The 15585-nt window shown below is 43.0% G+C and overlaps 1 protein-coding gene across 1 annotated transcript in view; it reads left to right on the top strand.

Moving 5' to 3' along the window:
• The window catches only part of LOC138638231 (transient receptor potential cation channel subfamily V member 6-like), a 149635-nt gene that overhangs the window by 76772 nt on the left and 57278 nt on the right, over window positions 1-15585 (top strand). The window lies entirely within an intron of this gene.

Genomic DNA, 15585 nt, shown 5'->3' on the forward strand with positions numbered 1-15585 from the left:
AGCTTAAAGGGATTCCCACAAGCAAATCACATTTTAATCAATAGACCTTGGAATAATATTAACTTTGCACAATATGGATTTAGTAAAAAATGGTCCTGTGTTGAGATAATCTTATGAAATAATGTGCCTCTGCTATGTACTGTGTAATGGCTGTGTCTAATCATGCAGAGCTGCTCCAGTTTATGGTCGGCACATCCCACAGACAATAGCATACACAGGGAAAACAGCAGGGGTTCACATCTGTTATTTTCTGAGGAAACACATTTCTTGCCTGTTTTATCACAGGAGTGAGTGTTTTTGCTGCATCTCTAGCCTTCTGAACTCTTCATAAATCAAGTCAGTAATGTAGGAGCTACAGCAAGCCCTTATCTTATATGTCACTGACTTGATTTATGAAGAGCTCAGAAAGTTAGAGACTCGGCACAAATATTTGCTGCTGTGATAAAACAGGCAGGGAAATGTGTTTCCTGAGAAAGGTGCAGCTGTAATCCCTTGCTGTTTTGTGTGTATAATCACTTAAAGGGCCACTGTCACCCCCCTGCAGCCGTTATAAACTAAAAGAGCCACCTTGTGCAGCAGTAATGCTGCATTCTAACAAGGTGGCTCTTTTAGTTTTGTGTTCAGGTATTACTAAAATAAAGCAGTTTGAAACTTTGCAAAAATACCTGTCTTTGTCCACGGAGGCGGGTCTGAAGCCTCCTCTGTGAAGCGCCCAACTGCCGTCACTCATCTCTTCTGGGGCGATGGTCGCCGCCCCCTCCGCGCTGTTTTCTTTTCAAATCCGACGCCGGCACTGTGTAAATATTTGTGGGGCAGGCGCAGTAAGCTCTGGCGGTCTGACGTCCCAGCCAGGCTTGCAGACTGCGCCTGTGCGGGCAGTGCGGCCACCCACCTCGGAAATCCCTGCCCCGCACTGTTATGCATTATGCACAGTGCGAGGCTGGGATTCCTGGGCATGCGCACTGCGTGTGTCAGCCACTCACCCAGGTCGCCCCGCTGACACACGCAGTGCGCATGCCCAGGAATCCCAGCCCCGCACTGTGCATAATGCATAACACCGTGCGGGGCAGGGATTACCGAGGTGGGTGGCTGCACTGGCCCCGTACTCTGGAATGGAGTGTCCCTACTAGCCTGAATTTAGTATGTATAGAGAGCAAATCCTAATACAAGATGAATGCTGGGTGTGTTATGATCCTGACATGTTCTGTAGCAGAGATACAGACATTAGACAAACTTGTGTTAAATCTAGTAACACTGAAGAGATAGGAGGGTCTGGGTAAACCAGCCATGTTGGTGATGTCACGGGCTGTGGTTTGTAAATTTCTGGCAGACCCCCAGCAGTTAGTTTTTACCTGGGAAGCCCTGACTGCTAGCCTGATGCATTTGGACATATGGAAACTAGCCTGGTTGCCTGCAATGCTCTGAACACATGTAAGTGTTGATTTCTCATTTAACCCCTGTTATTTTTATAATTAACTTGTACATATTTTCAATTGTCTCATATTGTAACATCTTTATATAACTGTTTATAAACACTGCCTTAAACCTTTGATGGAGTATAATATTTAATACTAGATTCATTCTTCCTGCTCTAAAACGTACCCTAAGACTTCTGAAGGGAATTACGCTACTGTTTTGGGTTAGCTTTGGACCTGTTTAATCGAAGCTGGTGGCAGCTTACCGTGTGCGGTGCCTTTGGGAGTCGTAGCAACTGTGGCGTTGATAATTATTGTTCCTGCCTGAGTGGGAGTAGTTAATCGTGTCGCTGCAGCTTGCCCAATAGCCAGTACATAGCAGGCAGCCCTGCTGGTGACTAATTACCCAAGGTGCAGTACCTAGTCTGACCTGAGAGTAAAGGGGCGCAAGAGAGCTGCAAGTTTCAAGTGGAACTGTAAGTGGGATATACATAAATCCCTGCAGTTCGTGGTATATTGAAGAGCAGTGGGATACCTAAAATAAGCCCCTGCTGTAAACTAAGAGGTCAGTAGCCTTGTGTGTGTTTTTTCATCACATTGTGGAGTGGAGGGAAAACTAAGATAAGCCCCCCTGCGCATGTGATAGCCATCTGTTGGCCTAAAGTCACCCCGATCCGGGACGTAGGGGTGACGGTCACGGTGTGAATCGTGACATATATTATGCTTGTACTGTATATTTACCCCCAAGGGTGGTTTGCACGATAATGACTGGGCCAATTTTTACAATTCTGACCACTGTCCCTTTATGAGGTTATAACTCTGGAATGCTTCAACGGATCCTGATTATTCTGACATTTTCTAGTGACATATTGTACTTCATGACAGTTGTAAAATTTCTTTGATATTACCTGCCTTTCTTTGTGAAAAAAATGGAAATTTGGCGAAAATTTTGAAAATGTTGCAATTTTTCAAATTTGAATTTTTATGCCCTTAATTCACAGATATATGTCTCACAGAATAGTTAATAAGTAACATTTCCCAAATGTCTACTTTACATCAGCACAATTTTGGAACCAAAATTTTTTTTTGTTACGGAGTTATAAGGGTTAAAATTTGACCAGCAATTTCTCGTTTTTACACCATTTTTTTTAGGGACCACATCACATTTGAAGTCATTTTGAGGGGTCTATATGATAGAAAATAACCAAGTGTGACACGATTCTAAAAACTGCACACCTCAAGGTGCTCAGAACCACTTTCAAGAAGATTATTAACCCTTCAGGTGTTTCACAGGAATTTTTGGAATGTTTAAAACAAAAATGAACATTTAACTTTTTTTCACAAAAAATTTAATTCAGCTCCAATTTGTTTTATTCTACCAAGGTTATCAGGAGAAAATGGACCACAAAAGTTGTTGTATAATTTGTCCTGAGTACGCCCATACCCCATATGTGGGGGTAAACCACTGTTTGAGCACATGGTAGAGCTCGGAAGGGACGGAGCGCTGTTTGACTTTTCAATGCAAAATTGGCTGGAATTGAGATGGGATGCCATGTTGCGTTTGCAGAGCCCCTGATGTGCCTAAACATTGAAACCCCCACAAGTGACACCATATTGGAAAGTAGACCGCCTAAGGAACTTATCTAGATGTGTGGTGAGCACTTTGACCTACCAAGTGCTTCACAGAAGTTGCAGAGCCGTAAAAATAAAAAACATTTTTACAAAAATGATTTTTCTCCCCAATTTTTTATTTTCCCAAGGGTAAGAGAAGAAATTGGACCCCAAAAGTTGATGTGCAATTTGTCCTGAGTATGCCAATACCCCATATGTGGGGATAAACCACTGTTTGGGCGCATGGCAGAGCTTGGAAGGGAAGGAGCGCTGTTTGTAATGCAGACTTAGATGGAATGGTCTGCAGGCATCACATTGCATTTGCAGAGCCCCTAATGTACCTAAACAGTAGAAACCCCCCACAAGTGACCCCATATTGGAAACTGGAACCCCCAATGAACTTTTCCAGATGTGTTGTGAGAGCTTTGAACCCCCAAGTGTTTCACTACAGTTTATAACGCAGAGCTGTCAAAATAATAATTTATTTTTTTTTCACAAAAATTATTTTTTAGCCCCCAGTTTTGTATTTTCTCAAGAGTAACAGGAGAAACTGGACCACAAAAGTTGTTGTCCAATTTGTTTTGAGTACGCTGATACACCATATATGGAGGGGAACTACCATTTGGGCACATGGCAGAGCTCGGAAGGGATGAAGTGCCGTTTGGAATGCAGACTTAGATGGATTGGTCTGCAGGCATCGCATTGCATTTGCAGAGCCCTGATATACCTAAACAGTAGAAACCCTCCACAAGTGACCCCATTTTGGAAACTGGACCCCCCAAGGAACTTATCTAGATGTGTTGTGAGAAATTTGAACCCCCAAGTGCCTCACTACAGTTTATAACGCAGAGCCGTGAAAATAAAAAAACTTGTTTTCCCACAAAAAGGGTTTTTTAGCCCCCCAAGTTTTTATTTTCCCAAGGTTAACAAGAGAATTTGGAACCCTAAAGTTGTTGTCCAATTTGTGCTGATACCCCATATGTTGGGGTAAACTCCTGTTTGGGCGTGCAGGAGAGCTCAGAAGGGAAGGAGCATTGTTTTACTTTTTCAACGCAGAATTGGCTGGAATTGAGATCGGACGCCATGTCGCGTTTGGAGAGCCCTTGATGTGCCTAAATAGTGGAAACCCCCAATTCTAACTGAAACCCTAACCCAAACACATCCCTAACCCTAATCCCAACTCTAACTCGAACATGCCCTTAACCCTAATCCCAACCACACCCCTAACCCTAATCCCAACCCTAACCACACCCCTAAATCCAAAACACCCCAAACACTACTCCCAACCATAACCCTAACCACACCCATAACCCTGACACACCCCTAAACCTAATCCCAGCCGTAAATGTAATCCAAACCCTAACCCTAACTTTAGCCCCAACCCTAACACTAAATTTAGCCCCAACTCTAACTGTAGCCCTAACCCCAACCCTAACCCTCGTCCCAACTCTAACCCCAACCCTACCCCTAACCCTAGCCCCAACCCTAACCCCAACCCTAACCCTAGCCCAAAACCTAGCCCCAACCCTAGCCCTAACCCTAGCCCTAACCCTAGCCCCAACCCTAACCCCCAACCCTAACCCTAGCCCCAACCCTAACCCTAGCCCAAAACCTAGCCCCAACCCTAGCCCTAACCCTAGCCCTAACCCTAGCCCTAGCCCCAACCCTAACCCTGGCCCCAACCCTAACCCCAGCCCTAACCCTTACCCTAATGGGAAAATGGAAATATATACATTTTTTTTATTTTATTATTTTTCCCTAACTAAGGGGGTGATGAAGGTGGGTTTGATTTACTTTTATAGCAGGGTTTTTAGCGGATTTTTTTGATTGACAGCCGTCACACACTAAAAGACGCTTTTTATTGCAAAAAATAGTTTTTGCGTCTCCCCATTTTGAGAGCTATAATTTTTCCATACTTTGGTTCACAGAGTTATGCGAGGTCTTGTTTTTTGTGGGACGAGTTGACCATTTTTGGGCATGACATTTTTTGATTGCTTTTTATTCTGATTTCTGTAAGGCAAAATTACCAAAAACCAGCTATTTAAGAATTTCTTTTCAGAGGGGGTGTGCGTTTATATCGTTCCGCGTTTCGTAAAATTGATGAAGAAGTTTTATTCTTCGGGTCAGTACGATTACAGCGATGCCTCATTTAAATCATTTTTTATGTTTCGGCGCTTTTATACGATAAAAACTATTTTATATAAAAAAATTGTTTTTGCGTGGCTTTATTCTGAGGACTATAACTTTTTTATTTTTTCGCTGATAATGCTGTATGGCAGCTCGTTTTTTTGTGGGAGAAGATGATGTTTTCAGCGGTACCATGGTTATTTATATCCGTATTTTTGATCGTGTGTTATTCCACTTTTTGTTTGGGGTATGATAATAAAGCGTTGTTTTTTTTGCCTCTTTTTTTATGGTGTTCACTGAAGGGGTTAACTAGTGGGACAGATTTATAGGTCGGGTTGTTATGGACGCGGCGATACTAAATATGTGTACTTAAATATTTTTATGGGAACAATACTTTTTTTTTCTTTATTTAGTTTTTTTTTTTTTTTTAACACATCTGAATATTTTTTTTTTTTTACTTTATAACATTGCCCCAGGGGGGGCATCATGTTATAAGGTCAGATCACTGATCTGACACTTTGCAGAGCACTGTATCAGATCAGCGATCTGACAGGCAGGGCTGCAGGCTTAGAGGTGCCTGCTCTGAGCAAGTGCTTGTAAGCCACATCCCTGCAGGACCCGGAAGTAGCCCCGTGGCCATTTTGGATCCGGGGCCTGCAGGGAGAAGGAGGTAGGAGACCCTCGCAGCAACTCGAGCACATCGCGTTGCTCCGAGGGTCTCAAGGAAGCACGCAGGGAGCTCCCTGCGGTCCGTGACCGCTCCTGGCACAGAATACATTTCAAAAACCTGACCTGAACATCCAAAAATAGACTCAGTATGAACAGGTGCTGAACCTAGAGTCGCCAACTCGTATATAGTTAAGTAAATAAGGCAGCACACTGCAGCGCCAAAACATGCAAACTTGAAAACCCGAAATTTGAACTGCATTACTGCACTAGAAATATGAAAAATGAGAGCTTTTAGCGCATAAAAATGGCCAATTTTATGTGTACCTGGTAGCCTCTTTACGGCATCTCTTCATCGCTCCTGGCACAGTGCCGGATGTCAGCTGCGATAGTCAGCTGACACCCGGCCGCGAGCGCGGCCGATCGCATATGACGTACTATCCTATCGGTGGTCATACGGGCCCATCCCACCTCGACGGGGTAGTACGTCATAGGTCAGAAAGGGGTTAAGCTTTACGTGCAAATCTAGTTTTGTGTCTGTCCATAAAGTATACTTATGACTGGCCACTAAATGTTTTGTTGTCCACCCATACACCCAGGTCTTTTTCATTGACGGTTTTACCAAGTGTTTTACAATTAAGCACATAATTAATTTTACATCTTATTTGCTTTACCCAAGTGCGTGACCTTACATTTATCCCCATTAAAGCTCATTTGCCATTTATCAGCCCAAGCTTCTAGTTTACATAAATCATCCTGTAATATAAAATTGTCCTCCTCTGTATTGATTACCCTGCAGAGTTTAGTGTCATCTGCAAATATTGAAATTCTGCTCTATATGTCCCCTACAAGGTTATTAATAAATATGTTAAAAAGAAGAGGGTCCAATACAGACCCCTGTGGTACCCCACTGCTATCCGCGACCCAGTCCGAGTGTGCTCCATTAATAACCACCGGTTGGTTCCTAACCCTGAGCCAGCTCTTAACCCACTTACACATATTTTCCCCTATTCCCATTGTTCTCATTTTATGAATCACCCTTTTGTGTGGCACCGTATCAAAAGCTTTTTCAAAGTCCATATACACCACGTCCACTGCGTTCCCTTGGTCCAGTCCGGAACTTACCTCTTCATAGAAGCTTATCAGATTAATCTGACAGGAACGGTCGCTAGTAAACCCGTGCTGATATTGGGTCATGAGGTTATTCCTCTTCAGATACTCCAGTATAGCTTCCCTTAGAATGCCCTCCAGGATTTTACCCACAGTAGAAGTTAAGCTTACTGGCCTATAATTTCCAAATTCAGTATTTGTCCCCTTTTTGAATATTGGCACCACATTTGCTATACGCCAGTCCTGTGGTACAGCCCTGTTATTATGAAATCTTTAAAGACTAAAAATAATGGTTTATCAATGACTGTACTTAATTCCTGCAGTACTCAGGGGTGGATCCCATCCGGGCCCGGAGATTTGTCAATTTTAGTGATTTTTAGACGCTGCCGTACTTCCTGCTGGGATAAGCAGAAGACATTTAATGGGGGATTTTTGTTATCACTGATCATATTGTCTGCCATGGGATTTTCTTGTGTAAATGCTGTTGAAAAAAAAGTAATTTAGCATATTGGCTTTTTCCTCATCCTCATCCATCATTTCACCCAGACTATTTTTAAGGGGGCCAACGCTATCATTTTTTAGTTTCTTACTATTTATGTAGTTAACCCCTTCATGACCGGGGGATTTTTCATTTTTCCGTGTTCGTTTTTCGCTCCCCTCCTTCCCAGAGCCATAACTTTTTTATTTTTCCGTCAATTTGGCCATGTGAGGGCTTATTTTTTGCGGGACGAGTTGTACTTTTGAACGACATCATTGGTTTTAGCATGTCTTGTACTAGAAAACGGGAAAAAAATTCCAAGTGCGGTGAAATTGCAAAAAAAGTGCAATCCCACATTGGTTTTTTGTTTGGCTTTTTTGCTAGGTTCACTAAATGCTAAAAATGACCTGCCATTATGATTCTCCAGGTCATTACGAGTTCATAGACACCTAACATGACTAGGTTATTTTTTATCTAAGTGGTGAAAAAAATTTCCAAACTTTGCTATTAAAAAAAAAAAAAATTGCGCCATTTTCCGATACTCATAGCGTCTCCATTTTTCATCATCTGGGGTCGGTTGAGGGCTTATTTTTTGCGTGCCGAGATGACGTTTTTAATGATAGCATTTCGGTGCAGATACGTTCTTTTGATCGCCCGTTATTGCATTTTAATGCAATGTCGCGGCGACCAAAAAAACGTAATTCTGGCGTTTCGAATTTTTTTCCCGCTACGCTGTTTAGCGATCAGTTTAATACTTTTTTTTAATTGATAGATCGGGCGATTCTGAGCGCGGCGATACCAAATATGCGTAGATTTGATATTTTTGTTATTGATTTATTTTGATTGGGGCGAAAGGGGGGTGATTTAAACTTTTATTTTTTTTTATTTTTTTCACATTTTTTTAAACTTTTTTTTTTAACTTTTGCCATGCTTCAATAGCCTCCATGGGAGGCTAGAAGCAGGCACAGCACGATCGGCTCTGCTACATAGCAGCGATCTGCTGATCGCTGCTATGTAGCAGAATTGCACGTGTGCTGTGAGCGCCGACCACAGGGTGGCGCTCACAGCGACGGGCAATCAGTAACCATAGAGGTCTCAAGGACCTCTATGGTTACCATTCACAAGCATCGCCGACCCCCGATCATGTGACGGGGGTCGGCGATGACGTCATTTCTGGCCGCCCGGCCGGAAGCGGTAGTTAAATGCCGCTGTCTGCGTTTGACAGCGGCATTTAACTAGTTAATAGGTGCGGGCAGATCGCGATTCTGCCCGCGCCTATTACGGGCACATGTCAGCTGTTCAAAACAGCTGACATGTCCCGGCTTTGGTGCGGGCTCACCGCGGAGCCCTGCATCAAAGCAGGGGAGCCGGCATCGGACGGTATAGTACGTCCGATGCCGGTAAGGGGTTAAAGAATATTTTGGGATTATTTTTACTCTCTCTGGCAATTAGTCTCTCTGTCTCAATCTTTGCTGCCTTGATTTGCTTTTTACAGAATTTATTTAGTTTTTTGTATTTATTTAATGCCTCCTCACTACCTACTTCCTTTAATTCTCTAAATGCTTTCTTTTTGTCACTTATTGCGCCCCTTACAGCTCTATTTAGCCATAGTAGTTTCCTCCTATTTCTAGTATGTTTATTCCCATACTGTATATACTGTGCACAGGTCCTATCCAGGATGCTAATAAACGTCTCCCATTTTCTTTGTGTATTTTTGTGTCTCAAGATATCGTCCCAGTTAGTTGCACCAAGATCCTCTCTCATCCGTTGGAAATTTGCCCTCTTGAAATTAAGTGTCCTTGTAACCCCTCTATTACACATCTTATTAATGGATACATGAAAACTTATTTTTTTGTGATCGCTATTACCCAAGTGATCCCCAACCCTTATATTTGATATGCGGTCTGGCCTGTTGGTTAATATTAGGTCTAGCAGTGCCCCCCTTCTTGTTGGGTCCTTAACCAGTTGTGAAAGGTAATTGTCTCTCATAGTTGTCAAAAACCGATTACCTTTGCTGGAACTGCAGGTTTCTGTTCCCCAATCTATTTCAGGGTAGTTGAAGTCCCCCATAATAATGACTTCTCCTTGAGTCACAGCTTCATCTATTTGCTTTACGAGGATATTCTCCATTGCTTCCATTATTTTTGGAGATTTATAACAAACCCCTATCAGTAATTTATTATTTTTTCCTCCTCCCCTTATCTCCACTGACAGGGACTCTACATTTTCATTAAATTCACCTATATTTTCATGCAGGATGGGTTTTAAGGATGATTTTACATACAGACACACCCCTCCCCCTCCTTATCTGTATGGTCATTTCTGAACAGGCTATAGCCCTGCAAGTTAACAGCCCAGTCATGGCTCTCATCCAGCCATATTTCAGATATCCCCACTATGTCATAATTATGCGCTAACAAAATTAATTATAATTCGTCCATTTTGTTGGCGAGGCTTCTGGCATTAGTATACATGCACTTGATGTTCCTCTCTGTACCTCTATTCTTTCTTAAATTATTAACTGTTCTAACCCCACCCCCATGCCACCGCCACCCCCAACTTCCTTATTTGTGCCCAGGTCTCTATCTGTACTATCTTCCCCACCTATAAAATGAATACCCTCCCCCCCAATTCCTAGTTTAAACACTCCTCCAGCCTTCTAGCCATTTTCTCCCCCAACACAACTGCACCTTCCCCATTGAGGTGCAGCCCGTCCCTAGCGTAGAATCTGTAGCCAACTGAGAAGTCGGCCCAGTTCTCCAGGAACCCAAGCCCCTCCTTCCTACACCAATTCTTGAGCCACTTATTAACCTCCCTAATCTCCGTTGCCTCTCTGGCGGGGCACGTGGTACAAGCAGTATATCAGAGAATACCAACTTGGAGGTCCTTGCTTTCAGTTTGCAGCCTAATTCCCTGAAATCATCTTAAGGGCCTTCCACCCATCTCTAACTTTGTCATTTGTGCCAAAGTGCACCATGACCGCTGGGTCCTCACCAGCCCCTCCCAGCAATCTGTCAACCTGATCAGCGATGTGTCGGACTGGAGTACCCAGGTAGGCAGCACACCATTCGACGATCCCTTTCTTTTGGACAGATTGCCCTAATAATTGAGTCCCCCACTACCAGCACCTGTCTGGCCTGCCCTGCACTCCTATTTCCCCCCTTACTGGAGCAGACACTCCTCCAGATTTCAGAGGACATGCCTGGCTGCTGCAGTGCTACCCCTGTACTGGCACCCCCTCATCTGCCAACTTAGCAAACTTATTGGGGTGTGCCAGATCAGGACTAGCCTCCCTGGCACTTTTTCCTCTACCCCACTTTCTAACTGTCACCCATCTTCCTGCTCCACTGTCCTGCAGCTAAATTCCTAGCATCCCCACCTCATCTATCCCATTGAGCGTCTGATCAGTGAGCAGAAGACTCCTTTCCATATTGTCAATGGATCTCAGTGTTGCCATCTGCACATTTAGATCCAGTATCTGGGTTTCCAAATGCACAACATGCTCACATCTCGCACAGCAGTATGCACCCTCGACCGGCAGTTCAAGGATTGCATACATGTAACATAGTAACATAGTTAGTAAGGCCGAAAAAAGACATTTGTCCATCCAGTTCAGCCTATATTCCATCATAATAAATCCCCAGATCTACGTCCTTCTACGGAACCTAATAATTGTATGATACAATATTGTTCTGCTCCAGGAAGACATCCAGGCCTCTCTTGAACCCCTCGACTGAGTTCGCCATCACCACCTCCTCAGGCAAGCAATTCCAGATTATCACTGCCCTAACAGTAAAGAATCCTCTTCTATGTTGGTGGAAAAACCTTCTCTCCTCCAGACGCAAAGAATGCCCCCTTGTGCCCGTCACCTTCCTTTCAAGAATTTGATGGGTGTATTCATGCCCATTCCCTCCCACGTTATCATGCTTTATTTATTAAAGGGAATTTACCAGAAGGTGTTTTGCTATGTAATATGAGAATAGCATGAGGTAGGGGCTGAGACACTGATTTCAGTGGTGTGCCACTTACTAGGCTACATGCTGTAGTTTCAATACTATCAGTGCATTATCAGCAGGAGATCATCACTGCCAGACCAGCTGCCCACGTGCCTCCTGGTCCAGCAGTTTACTGTCAATATACAGGGTGGAGCGCGGTAATTTGCTGATTTGGGAATGAAATAAAAAAATTATGATCATTAGAAAAATTTATTTTATATTTTAATTATACTGAACAGTAATGGAATTTTTAAATTACATGGTTTTAAATAGTGTATCTGGCAAATGTCGACCTTCGCTATCCACACACTGCTGCATACGTTTTCTGAAGTTTTCATGAACTCTAACAAGCATGTCCACTGGTATTCTGCCAATTTCAGCTTCAATATTGTTCCTTAGGTCTTCCAAGGTGTTGGGACGGTTGATATACACCTTAGACTTCAGGTAACCCCAAAGGAAAAAATCGCATGGGGCTAAATCTGGTGAGCGTGCTGGCCAGTTCACATCTCCCCTCAAAGAGATAAGCCGTCCAGGAAACATTTGCCTCAAACAATTCATGGTAACCCTCGCTGTGTGTGCAGTGGCACCATCCTGTTGGAACCATGTATCCTCTTGTTCCATTGCCTCAAGAGCCGGCTGAAAATAATCCTGTATCATAGACAAGTACCGTTCGGAGTTCACAGTTATGGCACGACCATTATCCTGAAAAAAGTAAGGACCAATGATGCCTACTCGTGATATGGCGCACCACACAGTGACGCGGTCCGAATGCAGAGGTCTCTCGTGAACTTCTCTGGGGTTTGTTTCACTCCAGTAATGCATATTTTGTTTGTTTACACACCCACTGAGGTGAAAATGTGCCTCATCAGAAAAAAACACAATTGCGTCACGGGGTATTGTTGCTAACATGTCTTCACAAGAGGTCCGCCGTGTCAAATAGTCCCATGCTGACAAATGTTGGACCACGCACATTTTATACGGGTGAAAATTCAGTTCATCATGAAGAATCCGGTGGAGAGAACGTCTTGAAATGCCAAGAGCAAATGATTGCTTCCGGGCAGAGCGTTTCGGAGATTGCAGTACTGCTGCTCTAACTCTCTCGATGTTTTGTGGTGTTGTAATCCTTCTCTCAGGTCCCCTTCGTACACATGACACATTCCCTGCTGTTCTGAATGCATTCACCCAATTTACAATTGATTGCCGTCCAGGAACACGTCCGCGTGGAGGAACAGCGAATTGTAAACGAAAAGCACGCTGCACTGCAATGATCGAGTGGGCATTTGAAAAATACGCTTCAACACAAAATGACCTCTCCTCACGTGTCCACTGCATGATGGCAACTGAAAGGCAGAGGAATACAAATCTCCCATCAGCCACTGTAAGCCACACCCACTCTCCCCTCTCTTCGACCGACAGTGCCGCCACAGCATGCAGTGCAAAAAAGCAAATTACCGCGCTCCACCCTGTACAATGCACATAAAAAGCTGTAGCGTGTGCAGGGTTAGCTTTCTGAGCTCTGCTACTTGCTACTTTTAAAAACTTGTATCACAACTCCTTCACCTAGTAAACTAGGTGATACATAGTAACATAGTAACATAGTAACATAGTTAGTAAGGCCGAAAAAAGACATTTGTCCATCCAGTTCAGCCTATACTCCATCATAATAAATCCCCAGATCTACGTCCTTCTACAGAACCTAATTGTATGATACAATATTGTTCTGCTCCAGGAAGACATCCAGGCCTCTCTTGAACCCCTCGACTGAGTTCGCCATCACCACCTCCTCAGGCAAGCAATTCCAGATTCTCACTGCCCTAACAGTAAAGAATCCTCTTCTATGTTGGTGGAAAAACCTTCTCTCCTCCAGACGCAAAGAATGCCCCCTTGTGCCCGTCACCTTCCTTGGTATAAACAGATCCTCAGCGAGATATTTGTATTGTCCCCTTATATACTTATACATGGTTATTAGATCGCCCCTCAGTCGTCTTTTTTCTAGACTAAATAATCCTAATTTCGCTAATCTATCTGGGTATTGTAGTTCTCCCATCCCCTTTATTAATTTTGTTGCCCTTCTTTGTACTCTCTCTAGTTCTATTATATCCTTCCTGAGCACCGGTGCCCAAAACTGGACACAGTACTCCATGTGCGGTCTAACTAGGGATTTGTACAGAGGCAGTATAATGCTCTCATCATGTGTATCCAGACCTCTTTTAATGCACCCCATGATCCTGTTTGCCTTGGCAGCTGCTGCCTGGCACTGGCTGCTCCAGGTAAGTTTATCATTATCTAGGATCCCCAAGTCCTTCTCCCTGTCAGATTTACCCAGTGGTTTCCCATTCAGTGTGTAATGGTGATATTGATTCCTTCTTCCCATGTGTATAACCTTACATTTATCATTGTTGAACCTCATCTGCCACCTTTCAGCCCAAGTTTCCAACTTATCCAGATCCATCTGTAGCAGAATACTATCTTCTCTTGTATTAACTGCTTTACATAGTTTTGTATCATCTGCAAATATCGATATTTTACTGTGTAAACCTTCTACCAGATCATTAATGAATATGTTGAAGAGAACAGGTCCCAATACTGACCCCTGCGGTACCCCACTGGTCACAGCGACCCAGTTAGAGACTATACCATTTATAACCACCCTTTGCTTTCTATCACTAAGCCAGTTACTAACCCATTTACACACAATTTCCCCCAGACCAAGCATTCTCATTTTGTGTACCAACCTCTTGTGCGGCACGGTATCAAACGCTTTGGAAAAATCGAGATATACCACGTCCAATGACTCACCGTGGTCCAGCCTATAGCTTACCTCTTCATAAAAACTGATTAGATTGGTTTGACAGGAGCGATTTCTCATAAACCCATGCTGATATGGAATTAAACAGTTATTCTCATTGAGATAATCCAGAATAACATCCCTCAGAAACCCTTCAAATATTTTACCAACAATAGAGGTTAGACTTACTGGCCTATAATTTCCAGGTTGACTTTTAGAGCCCTTTTTGAATATTGGCACCACATTTGCTATGCGCCAGTCCTTCGGAACAGACCCTGTCGCTATAGAGTCCCTAAAAATAAGAAATAATGGTTTATCTATTAAATTACTTAGTTCTTTTAGTACTCGTGGGTGTATGCCATCCGGACCCGGAGATTTATCTATTTTAATCTTATTTAGCCGGTTTCGCACCTCTTCTTGGGTTAGATTGGTGACCCTTAATATAGGGTTTTCATTGTTTCTTGGGATTTCACCTAGCATTTCATTTTCCACCGTGAATACCGTGGAGAAGAAGGTGTTTAATATGTTAGCTTTTTCCTCGTCATCTACAACCATTCTTTCCCCACTATTTTTTAAGGGGCCTACATTTTCAGTTTTTATTCTTTTACTATTGATATAGTTGAAGAACAGTTTGGGATTAGTTTTACTCTCCTTAGCAATGTGCTTCTCTGTTTCCTTTTTGGCAGCTTTAATTAGTTTTTTAGATAAAGTATTTTTCTCCCTATAGTTTTTTAGAGCTTCAATGGTGCCATCCTGCTTTAGTAGTGCAAATGCTTTCTTTTTACTGTAAATTGCCTGTCTTACTTCTTTGTTTAGCCACATTGGGTTTTTCCTATTTCTAGTCCTTTTATTCCCACAAGGTATAAACCGCTTACACTGCCTATTTAGGATGTTCTTAAACATTTCCCATTTATTATCTGTATTCTTATTTCTGAGGATATTGTCCCAGTCTACCAGATTAAGGGCATCTCTAAGCTGGTCAAACTTTGCCTTCCTAAACTTCAGCTCCAAGGACGTCCACCCATTTCTTCTGATACATGTTGGCACCAATGACACGGCAAGGAAGGACCTACCGACAATCTGCAAGGACTTTGAAGAGTTGGGGAAGAAAGTAAAGGAACTGGATGCACAGGTAGTTTTTTCTTCTATCCTTCCAGTAGACGGGCATGGCACCAGGAGATGGAACAGGATCCTTGATGCAAACAACTGGCTAAGACGTACACTGGATGGCATTATTAATAGTGGAGCACATTTCTTAAAGGGGATTGCACCAGACAGAAAAGTTAAATAAAAATAAATGCAAAGTATTAATAAAATACAGATAGAAATTCCTTCCTTGGAAACTCCCTGAATCCAAAATCACTGAATCACAAGTCACACTTACCGCCGTTCACA

Source organism: Ranitomeya imitator, chromosome 5 (assembly GCF_032444005.1).
Source record: "Ranitomeya imitator isolate aRanImi1 chromosome 5, aRanImi1.pri, whole genome shotgun sequence".
NCBI lineage: Eukaryota > Metazoa > Chordata > Amphibia > Anura > Dendrobatidae > Ranitomeya > Ranitomeya imitator.